This window comes from Oreochromis niloticus, unplaced genomic scaffold (assembly GCF_001858045.2).
Source record: "Oreochromis niloticus isolate F11D_XX unplaced genomic scaffold, O_niloticus_UMD_NMBU tig00000734_pilon, whole genome shotgun sequence".
Lineage (NCBI taxonomy): Eukaryota > Metazoa > Chordata > Actinopteri > Cichliformes > Cichlidae > Oreochromis > Oreochromis niloticus.
In genome coordinates, this window is record NW_020327228.1 from 253,164 (window position 1) to 266,185 (window position 13,022).

Consider the following 13,022-nt stretch of genomic DNA (forward strand, 5'->3'; position numbering starts at 1 on the left):
TTCTTGTTTGAATCACATGATCCACATCACATGAGGACGCTGCATAAAAACAGTGGAGGAAGAGGCTTCCCAAGTGGGCACGCTCGGGATGGATGCCTGAGGACGGGCACAAAGCTGCTGATCCCAGACTTTCCTGGGTCCCATGTGCCATTTAATGCCTCTTTTCATGCATATACTGAGCATAATAAAGTCTTTTTTTTTTTACAAAAAAAACAAAACAAAAAAAAAAAACAAAAAAAAAAAACAAACTTTCTTTCTGACCTGTATCACGTCTCTATGTGAGGTATAAATTATGTGAGTGCCTTCTTAGTAATGTGATTTTGAACTAGATATTTGCTGAGTGAAATTCCCAGGCATGCCATTGTTGGTTTTTCCCTGTAAAGCTTTCAAATTCTTCGTCTTGATGCACTCTCAATCATCCAGGTAAGTAAATCTCCAAAAGTTGAGTCATTTCATCTGGACTTAGCGATGATGAATCGTCATGATAATTTGCATAATTATGATCAAGGGACTACCTCCCAGAATCAACTTTTGGAGACTTTAAAATTCTCAATCAACACACTCCTCATCCTCTCCTTCAGTCTGAACCAGGAAGTGATGTCAGCACAGATCAGAGTTTTTCCTCTTTGACTGAATGTTGTAGGTGAAACTTTTAGAGGACACCAGTCAGCTGCTCTGTGATTCTGCAGCCTGTGATTCCAGTTTTTACAGATTCAAGAAGATCTGAGGTCTGAACACACTCACATGTGACAGAAACCCTCAGAGACACAAAGTAACATTTTAGTGTTTTGTAATAAAGTAACACACTGACACTGATCACAGCTTCACTTTCTCTGAAAGCAGCTTTGAGCAGCAATCAGCAGGATTCTGGTGATCAGCTGTTCAGGTTTAGGACGGAGCTCAGACGATCCTGGTCACACTGAGCAGGGACTGTTTGCTCATCTGGACTCTTTGTGTTGTTGTTTGATAGCATCACTGTGTCATATATCATGTACTTAATCTGTATTATACTTTTCTACATAGATGATATGTAGTTGTGCTCTTGCACTGATTGTTGTGTGTGTGCTGTAGAAATGTTTAGCTTATTTTAGAGTTTTGACATGTAGGAATGTTTAGTTTGTTTTAGAGTGTAGAAATGTGTTAAGATAGAATGTAGAATTATGGTAGAGACACTGACACTGCCCTGGATATAAATAAAGGCCTGACTGTGTCATGAACTTAGGAGTAGATCTTAGGAGACCCTCCCCAGTTGAACTGTGAAAGTAAGACAAAGAGGAGTTGATGCTGAGTGGAAATTCCCCACAGGATACCTGTGTGGGGGTCTCAATTTTTAACTTGATAACTGTGGTCTGGAGGTGAGATGGTATTTATGGCCCCTAGGAAGAGACACATACCCACAGTGTTTTAACTGATACACTCACATATCCACATGCACACTCACTCACGTTCACTCACATAGACACGCAGGAACGCGCACATGTACGCATTCACGTGCTCGCACACACACAAGTAAAAGTAGGTAAACATAGCACTTAGTTTTATGGCACCTCGTAGAGGGATTAGAAGGGGGGTCACTTATACAAAACTGTATACAAAACTGTGTATTAATAAAAATATTGTTAATTGACTACTGAGTCCCAGTGTTCTTTCTGGAGCCCTGACGAATACACGAACCGGGGTGAAACTGCTTTTTGTAACAGTGTACTTGTGAAGCAGCACTGCATCAACGCATATAACTGATGTGCACATGTCCAACAGAAGAAGGTCGTCATCGTCTGTCCTGTTCCTTATTCTGTCATTATTGCTCCCAGAAATGTGTTATTATTTCAAACATGTGAAGCTGAACTCTGACACATAACATCAAACAGCTCAGCAACCAGTCACACATTCAAATGTAATGCAGCTCTTTGAGTGTTTGAACCTGCTGTTGTGTTGCTTTTGTGTGCTGGTGTCACCGATGGCTGCTGCTGCCATGACAACAAACACACAAACACTTTCATGTTGTCTGTCTGTGTGTTAGCAGTGTAGCCTAGCTCGGCTAAGCATTTGACCTTTGTTGTTAGGTTCAAAGGTCAAAGTTGAGCTGGAACAATAATGTAAAGAAACCATGTGGAGAATAATATCTGATATGAAAGAACATGAAGAGAGATGAACAACACACAGTTTATTTTTTCAATACGACGTCACAAAATCACACACTGCATGAAAACATCTTAAAATCTGAAGTTTTTACACATTATAGAAGCCAAAGATTTCCAGTTCTGCTCCAATCATGTGGGTAAAGATAATAAATACAAAGGTCAGGGTCACGTGAATGAGGACAAAGCTTTGGTTTCCATCTCCAAACTTTAAAGCATTATATTATCATTTGAGGACATGAACACTTTCTGTGTTTGAGCTTTTTAAATATTGTTTTTTCAAAATTATGTGACTTCACACTGACACAAAGATTGATTTACTGCACTAGATTTACATATTAGCCCTCTTGTTATCTCCTGTAGTCTGAGTGTAGCCATGATAACAGTGAGACAGCACTGCCACCATGAGGTCAAACTGGAGTATTGCAGGTAATAATCTCAGCCTGAACACTGTTGGAACATCAGACCTCCTCACACTTTGGACTCATTGTTATTCTGAATGTTTCTAGTTTCACTTTGATTGTATTATTTTCTTCTCGCTGTGGTGATCCTTTGGTTTTCTTTATGTTTCTGTGCCTCCCTGTCTGTGTTTGCTTCACTGTTTCCTCTGCATGGTTCCAACACTGATCTGTGTTTGGTGTTTCACTGACTGAACAGACAGCCTTTGCTTCTGTTTTGCTTACAGCAGGATTTGTAACACTGACACACGGGCAGGAAACTCCGGTTGAACTACTATTGTCTTGTTTGTATCGTGTGTTCATTTTGCTTTTTTGCTGCAGTTACTGTAATTACTGTAAAGCTTCATGACTGTTATTGTTCTTAACGTGCAATAGAAATAAACTTCACTTACTGGAACAGAGATATGAAAGTGTTCACTTCTGTCTAAAATAACTGATTAAATCCTGTCACAAATATTTGCTCTTCTGTATTTGTATAATTATTTTTTACCAGAGGTGGGACCAAGTCATTGTTTTGCAAGTCTCAAGTAAGTCCCAAGTCTTTATCCTCAAGTCACAAGTCAAGTCTCAAGTAAAGTCAAGCAAGTCAGAGTCAAGTCGCAAGTCAAGACAGACAACTTTCAAGTCAAGTCCCAAGTCCGAAACTTTGAATTTCAAGTCCTTTCAAGTCTTTTTTTTAACCCTCTGGGGTCCAGGGTATAATTGGCCGTTCTTGACTACTTTTGATTTTACTTCTATATTTCACTTTTAAAATATGTTTTTCTTGCCTTGTTTGGTATCATTATTTACAGCACAACCTCAAATATCTGAAATTTGAGTTACTTTTTTCATTTTGGTATACTATATTAGCACAGTTGATCTAAATTCAGTACAAAAAAATTCAGAATCTGAGTAGAAAAAAGTTATATTTTTTTTACATGTTTAACGAATCATTTTCATAACTTGAAATGCAAATAGAAATTGTACATTTCTAAAAATTATGCACAAGTTTTGCAAACAACAAAGTTATATGGTACTATTTACCTAAAAATGCAGCCAAGGCCTCAGGCGTTTTTTATATAACCATTTAAATCTATTTACAGAACAATCAGGTGTACTGCATCAAATAAGAAGGCACACAAATTATTTGTGCCAGTCCAAAAAATGTAGTTTGTGTTCAGTATAAGACAGAGGAGAACACCACAGGCCTAAACCCTGCAGGTCTGACAACTGGAGGTGTAACAGTCGAGTTTTCTATGTGGAGACAGCGTTTACACTGGAATCTGCCTTTGACAGCTTTTTTAGATCAAATATGAAATTCAGCAGTCTAACCGACACACAATACAAAACAATAACTACACAACAAACTAACTATAGCCTCCAAACACGCTAAACGTCACTAATGTCTCACATATGAAAACTCTCTCTCTCTCTCTCTTTCTTTCGCTCGCCCGCTTTCCGTCGCGGGTGTCACTCCTAAAAACTTCCCCTTCTCCCTAAACAACCAAATGTCACATGTTGCCTTATCATTTTTTTGATTGGCTGACATGGTAAACTCTAACACCAATAGGGAAGGCGTGTTTTTTCTTTTTCTTTTTTCACTCGCAAGTGGAGAGCGTATGCTAGGCTGTCTGTAGAAAACGCCGTTTTTGTCTAGCATCCCTGTTGAGAATAACCTTTGCAAATAAACAACAGCTAATAATATAAGATCAAAGTATTTTATTTGATGTATTGACATAAATGACAAAAGAAAAAGGCCATGTATAGCAGGACTACTCAATTACACACTAAGGTGGGCCAGATTTTCTAACCAAAAAAAAATTTCCCAGGCTCAGACATGCAAAAGTTAAACACCAAGGTTATTATCATTAACGAAAACTAACGAAATAACGAAAACTAGAAGTGAAAAAACATTTTCGTTAACGGAAATAAAAATGAAAACAAAAAAAGGAAAACTAACTAAAACTGTAACGAGTGTTCACAAAACTAACTAAAATTAACTGAATTTATTGCAAAAATGCGTTTAGTTTTCGTTGATGTGTGCGTGTCATACAATAGTCAAGGGTAAAAAAGAAGTTTAGTTTCCAGGTTTTTTTCTTGCTGTGTCTCATTACGCCAGCAGGTGGCAGTATGTTAGTCGAGTCGTCTGTGTTGGTGCTCCGTCCACGCGCAGAATCATGTCAGGAAAAGTCTGGAGAAAGCACCAGAGTCCAATTTGGGATTACTTTGAATATGACTGTGTTTTGGATAAAGCAAGTGTCTTGTAGTGGAACGAGACAAATTATGAGGGACATTTCTAAAAGGAAAAAAATCCCACAAACCTTAAAGTGCACTTGAAAAGCTCACACAAGAAGGCTAACCTAGCTTACCTGGAGAAGGTAAGGGAGCACACTCAACCCTCATCCCCAGAAACAGAAGCTAACACCAGGCAAGGCAGCGTGATGCATCCCGAGACAACAGGACTGGGATATCTACATAACTGTGTGAGTCAATTGCCTTAACACCCGGTGCTGCAAGAGTTAATAGTCTCATTGCGGCCAAGATATACTTTTTATAGTTGCCTGGTATCAATGGTTGTTCATCTGCCTTTATTTATTTATTTAAAGAACCCATAGGTGGGAATGTGAGTTGTCTGTCTCTGCGTGTTAGCCCTGCGACAGACAGGCGACCTGTGCAGGGTGCAGGGTATGATAGCTGGAATAGCAACATACCCAAGGATAAGCAGAAGAGAATGACTGATATGATGAAACTGGGATTTTGTTACACTTTATTGCAAACACAACTAAAACTATAACTGAAACTAATCAAAACTAAACTGAAACTAAGGATTTTCAAAAAAATAAAAACTAAACTAAACTAGCAAACAATTGGTAAAAACTAATTAAAACTAATATAAAATTGAAAATCTGAAGTCAAAACGAAATAAAAATAAAAACTAATGAAAATTGCAAAACTATTAAAACCCTGTTAAACACGACCATACACTAATTGCAAATTAAACACAGTGATTTTGAATTGTGATGTGATGGTAAAATAAATATTTGTCAGTCTAAACTGGGTTAAATCTACGGGGTTAATGATGGGGAGGAGACGGAGAGAGACTGAGTACAGCTACAGAACCCACTTTCTGAAACGGACCCTGCTCACCATTCACCGACAATTCTGAGCTAACAAGTTGCATGTTATTCTTGGATGCGCTTGCAGGACCGGATTTAAAATAGCATGACAAACATATCATACCTGTTAAAGCCAAACAGTATCATCAACGTAGCCCGAAGAACATTTGCTAATAAGATGAAGTTAGCTAAGTCAGCTGTCTCATCGGAGCAAAAAAAAAAAGCACCACCTACCGTTCTTTATGCAACTTCAAATGTCGGACAAAGTTGGAAGTTGTTCCATCTCCGTCTGTGATTCTCTTCTTGCATGTTGCATTTCGTTTTTTGTTGACTACTTCGTAGTTTATGTACCCGAAAGAAATTACTCTTGGAAGCATTTTTGGCTCGAGCGTTTTTGTTCTTGTTTTTTTTCCAAATCTGGTTAATTTGATTGGCTGTGCTACAGCCCACGCTCACATACATACGGAGTGTGGTAAGAATGAATGAATGAATAAAGTGAATTAATGGTCCGCACTTTTTATATAATATGTATGTTAAATTTTAGATTTGGGTAAAATATCAAGTCTTTTCAAGTAAACAGGTTCAAGTCCAATTCAAGTCCCAAGTCACTGGTGTAAAAGTCCAAGTCAAGTCACAAGTCTTACAACCTTTTTTCAAGTCAAGTCTAAAGTCATAAAATTAATGACTCGAGTCTGACTCGAGTCCAAGTCATGTGACTCGAGTCCACACCTCTGTTTTTTACTAGTTTCCTGTTCAAGACATGCCAATGATCAAGAGTCAAACCTAGACACACACATTTCTCCAACACAGAAAAAGCTTCACAATTTTATTTTATTAATTTCTCTTGTTTGAAAACCAAACAAGAAAATCACAGATTTCAGAAGTCTCAAGATTACAGACTCATCAGCATTTTTACATAAAATCCTGATCTCAACACTTTATAAAGGAAATAAAAATGGTGAAATAACAGCGCTGAAGGGAATCAGAGGTAGATTCATCTTCACATTACACAACAGGAACATTTGAAGCACAATTCAATGCAGCGTCACATAAACTGTGTCAGACTTCTTTGCAGAGCCACTTAAAGACCTGCTGCTCAGTGCTCACGGCTTTTTATTAATCCTGGTCAGTTTAGTTCAGTCTGACCTGAAGGCATAGCTGGACTGGCCATCGGGCATACCGGGTATTTGCCCGGTGGGCCGCTGGCGATTTTTTGTTTTTATGGGCCCGATTGATTTTTTTTTTAGGAAAGTTGTATATATAATGAATGGTGTTGGATTGGCCAATTGGTCATGATCGACTCTGGAGAAAATGGAGAACAAAAAAAGGAAAGGAGGTGTTTGTGAAAATATCACTAAATCTGTAATTTATTAATTTTAATATTAATTAATGATCATGTCTCACTGTTAAAGGAAATTTGTATTTTTCTATTACTGTTTTTAAAGTGTTTGTACTCTTATAGTGTTTAGCTTCATTTTGTCACGGCTCGGGGCAGCAGGACTCAGATGCAGCACATATTAGGATGTGAGGGTGGTTTATTAGGAATACCGAACATAAAGTGGGGATGGCAAAACAGAACTAAGGATGAACTAAACTGGGAAAACTAAACTATAGAATGGCAAACCTGGAACACGAGAGGAGAACTGCAGGGAGAGCACATAGAAGAGACACAGAGAGGTTCGTGGAGCAACGCAGAACACCAGGTAACACAGAGGATGAACACAGACGATGCGACGAGGCGCACAGGCAGACACGCAGTATAAATACACACACCAGGTAATTAGGAAATGGCAGACAGGAGGGGACACAGCTGGAAGTGATGGACGTAACGAGACACAAACCTACAAAGTAAAACAGGAAACTCACAGACTGTTTACACCACCAACTGGGGACACGAACAGAACACAAAGGAGAGACACAGGTAGGAATGAAAGAAACACACAACTCAAACCCTAAGAACAGATACAAAATCAGAATAAACTAGAAGAACGATAATAATAAACTTAAAGCGCTGGGTCACCGACCCAGGACCATGACACATTTAAACTTGGTGTGTGAGACATTAGTGTGATCACTGCATGAGGAAGCTGCTGGACAAACCCTGATATGGCCAACGAACTCACATATCTTCAGTTTACATATAGGGAGTTGTTTGTCTTTGTATGCTCCACCCAAGAATGGAATGCAAGCTGTCTGACTATATAATAAAGAACAAACGGATGCCCCGCGCGAATCCTCTGTGACTCGTCTCATACACGTCGCTGTGTGGAGACTGTGTCGGGGCACCGCCCATGTACATGTAAAAAGCGCTGAGTCTGTGTTTCTTGCCTCCTGAGTTTTCTCTTAAAACTCACCTCTAGTGTTCTTGGTCTTAATTTAAGGTTTTTCCTATAGCGATTGACAGATCACGTGACTTTTGCGCATTGCATGCCGGGAACTCGAGGCAAAACAATCCAAGTACCGCATCAAATGCAAGCATTTGCAGCACCGCAAAACGTGCATTCTCCGGTTCCAATACCACCTTGGTTTTTCTTTCCTCACCAAAAAAGGAATGTACAAATGAAGGAGAACAATGCCGGTCCGTACAAAGACAGACTCGATGAAAAGGCAAAGAAAAGATACGAGGAAAAAATCAAAGGAGTGAAAGGGTCAGACCCTTACGAGCACACAGAGTGGACAAAAGATGTTAGCGTGCTGCCCAACTTTCACCACGCTCAGATTTATAATTATACGATTCTTGGAGTGAGTGCATACACTCATGAAGTTTTTAGTAACTTCAGGTCACTGCAACAAGCCCGGGTACAGTTTACCGACGGATGGGTACAGGACCTTGAAATGCACCGTGTAGAACGAAAGACCATCGTACAAACAAAGGTAAGTTTACCAGTCTCACAAATCGTCATCATAAATACACATTCGTTACCGTTTATTAATATAACCTTTGAGCTCAACGGTAATTAATTAGTAGTGGAAATAATTTCTGGTACGCATTACAGAAATGTAGCAGTGACAATAATATTGTATGCTGTAATCGTACTGGGCAATTAGTGATACAAAACAACTGTTTTATCCTGTGAATAAAAGTATATGTTTTTGTCAATGTACCGTGGTAATAACAGAAGCGAAATGCAATATTGTGCCAGGACAATTCACTATTTATGCACAATAAATAAAAGAGCATAGCGCGACCATTTCTGTTCAGCGCCAGACTTGTGTCATGATCCTGAGTCTGTGACTCAGTGATTTTGTGTTTGGGGTATTTATTGTTATTATTTGTGGGCTGTTTTGGGATGGTTTGTGTTTTGGGATTTTTAGATACTGGGTTTCTGGGTTTGTGCCCCCTCTGTTGGTCCCTGGTGTTAGTGTTCCCCTGTCTCGTCAGGTTAATCAGGTCCAGCTGTGTCTCCCACCTGTGTGTGATTGCCCAGTGTCCCTCTGTGTATTTATAGTGTGTGTTTCCCTCAGTTCCTCGTCGCATCGTCTGTGTTTCTCTGTGAATCTCTGTGTACTGCGCATTATCCCGTGTTTCTCCATGTCTCTCTGCTCCTCGCTCCGTGTCCTCCTTTTTGTATTAGTTTTCCCAGTTTAGGTTTATGTTCGGTTCTGCTCCACATCTTGGTTTTGTGTACTGTAAATAAAACCCACTCGTACCTCCGCTACTGTCTGCTATTGGATCCTCCCTTCTCACCTTCATACGACTGCTGCCCCAGTCGTGACAACTTGGTTGTAACCTATATCACCAATTATGTTAAGAAAAATACGTATTAACTACTACAAAACACTGACCTTTGTGGGAATGCTTGGAGCAGACTAACATGTGAGCTGGAGTGTTCTGGGACGTTATATTTGGTATATCCAGACCATCCGTCGGCTCTTACTTCGGAAACATGGCTTAAAAAATTTCTCTTCAATGACGTAATCCGATAAAAAAACGATCTCTTTACCCGTCAGTTTCCCGTGGCTGTCATGCGACCGGCTATTGCAGTTAATAATACAACAGCTTCTTGCCATTTGTGTTTCTTTTTATCGCTGTGTAACTGAGTTCAATTGAAAGCCTGCGTGCGCTAGTACCTCTTGCCACAAGTTCCCAGAATCCTTTGAATGACGTCACATTTTCAATCTCTATCCTGGTGGGCCGGTCTCTAGTCAAAATGCCCGGGCCGATTTTTTGTCCCAGTCCAGCCCTGCCTGAAGGTCCAGAATCCAGATGTACTTCTCAGCAGCTATAAAGCATGTTGTGTTCTCACTGGAAAAATGACAAAACTCACAGCCCTACAAACAGAAAGCTGCCTTTAACAAAGATGACTTGAAACCCACATAACCAAAGGAGGAAAACATCTGAGACCAAACGTTTATTAATCCTGCGAAACTGCTGTAGGAACAAAAGCCGACAAACATCAAGTCAATGAACTGACTTCCAGTAAGTAGTTCTGGGTCATCAGAGTCTAATTAAGTGATAAAAAATTAACAAAACATATAAAAATCTGTAACATGTGGATGTCCTCTGGTCTGAGGTGCTGGGGGGACCAGTTAGAGACCAGCAGCTGGACGTCAGTGGTTGGACTGGTGGACTACTTCAGTGAAGAGTAGACGATGTCTGGCTCTGGTTTAAGGTCTGAACACAAACACACACAGTTCAAACAACAGGAAACATGATTACAAGCTTTGTAGTTCAATCAAGAACTCCAATCTCCACCTCTCTGCATCACACACAGTCCCAGTTCAGACTTTACTGGGAACCAGCTCAGATACAAACAGTGTTGGGACTAACGCGTTATTAAGTAACGCGTTACAGTAACTACGTTATTATTGTGGTAACGAGCACGGTAACTAGTTATTATGCCAAAACCAGGAACGCGTTACTCGTTACTGGGATTTAGATAGGCTCGTTACTCGTTACTTCGTGTGGTGGATATCGCGGAGCTTCCACAGATTCAATAACATTAGCAAGTGGTGGAAGCCAGCAGGTGGATGAAGGAAAAGGGAGGCAAGAGGAGAGACCCGAAGCGGCCGCCGGTCCGCGTGTCAGGTGAACTGAACTTCAGGTAAGAAGTTATGACCTGCAGTCTATCTGGGTCAGATATAAACCAAGTTTAGGTGGAGTTTATTTTCGGTATGCTGACATTTTCGTACTGCGTGCTAGCTAGCATGACGGAGTTTCTATACAGCTGGGTGGGTGCTATGTGTTACTGATGTTGAACTTTATTTTGTTCATACGGTTAATTATTAGAGTTGCCAACCGTCCCGTAAAAAACAGAATCGTCTGGTATTCAGAGAAAATATTACGCGTTTCGTACTGAGGTGAAAAGGAACACAGTTTGTCCCGGACTTCAGCTACAATGAAAAAGACACAAAGCTGAAGCTGCACAGCTGCCTCTTCTTCTCTCATTCTCTCCCGTTTCTACTTCAATCACGAAACTGATCAATGATCAGCTGATCGGCTTTTCTCTCTTGTTTATTTATCGCCCACTTTGTGCCAGAAAGAGGAAACCAGCGGATGTCGCGTTAAACAACAGCTGCACGTTTAAGCTTGATCAGCTGTTGTTAGAATTTATTTAATATTAATTTCTAGTATCAGCTGATGTTTGTTGGAGCCACAGCTGTAAAGCTGCTGGTCATGATGTCGGTTTGGTTATCTGGTGAGAGGGAAACATGAAGATGAAACCAGGAGATGTCCTTACTGAATCATCAGAGCTGAACAGGTGATGGAGAAACAGGTTTACCTTTTAGGTGACATGAATGAGTTGAAGGGAAGTTATGAACTGTTTCTGACAGACAAATAACACCAGGATCCTTTTCTACGTAGCTGACAGCTGGTAACTGTGCAGGGGCGGGTCTAGCAAAGTTTTGCCAGGGGGCCAGGTAGGGCATTAACAGGGAAAGGGGGGCACAAGGAAATACTTTTCTTTATTATTCTCATTTAAAATGTCTCGCTTTTAAAAAAATAATTATGAGTCTTACAACAAACAATTGATAGATTGATACATATATACCATCAGAACAGTGTACATCACTGTCACAACAGTGTTTATTTTCATTCAAAGGCTTTATGATTTTTCCTATAATGGTGGGCCGGTCTCTAGTCAAAATGCCCGGGACGATTGTTTTGTCCCAGTCCAGCTCTGTATGCAGCTCATCTGCAGTCTGGTGTTACCTACATCTTCCTATTCAGAAGGCAGAATTTCCAAGTTCTGAGTACAATCAAAAGCACCACGACTGCAGTTTTTGTGTTGGATGTAAAAAGCAGGCTAGAATCATGGCGGCGGTCAACGACGGTCCAGGCGTGGGATTTCTCTCGTGGAAATGTGCACATTATTTTTTCCTTTCTGTTGGTAGGTGGCACAGTGCACTTGTGGCAAGTAAGCAAGCTAGAAGACTGGCAATCTGGCTGGGTATCCAGTTACAGAAGCAACACATTAACAAGAGAATTCTGAGTAAAACCAAAGTTACTTTCCCTAGTAACTAGTTACTTTGAAAGTAACGAGTAACTTGAAGTAACTGAGTTACTTTTTTAGAGAAGTAACTAGTAATGTAACTAAGTTACTAATTTAAAGTAACTTACCCAACACTGGATACAAATCACACAGCTTCCATTCTGCTCACACTTTAACTACTTCTTCAAACCCGGAGCCCACAAATCTGTGCGGATCTTTAACTTTGATCAGATGATTTCTTCTAGTATTTCTTTCTCTCAGCTTCAGTTCTTACTTTGAGTTTGTTGTTTGTTCCCTCCGTGTCCCCTGTCTGTCCTCCCTCTGCCTCGTCTCTGTTCCCTGTTTTACTTCATTTATGTGTCGCTGTTCCTGATGAGTTTGCTTTTTGACTTCCAGCTAATAAAGCTCAGATTTCCTCCCTCTGACGTCTGTCATCCTCTGCCATAAATACACATCCATCCTCACATGAATCGCACAAATGGTTTCTACATCATCATTTGATGTTTCTTCAAGTTTTTCTTCTCTTTTTCCTTTTTTAACAGCTTGTAAATCATTGATGGAAGAAATCAGATGCTCTGAATGAAGTGATCTATAGACTTGTTAAACTGAGTGCAGAAGTGTGTTCATACTAAAGTATGGCTACATGTAGTGCACTGTGTACCTGGATGCTCTGCTGATAACTGGGACTTCACCCAAATACTCAAATGTTCTGATATTTGTTTGGTGGGTGTTCATTCAGTTGTTGTCTTCTTTGACATCTCGCTTGCTCACAGCAGTTAATAGTTAATAGCAGTTTTATTTTACCTCACTGTTGCAAATTTCATGGCTTTATTACAAGTTTTTTTTATTTCATTACTCTTTTAAACAGTAAAAAAATCAGGTTAGGAAAAACATTTG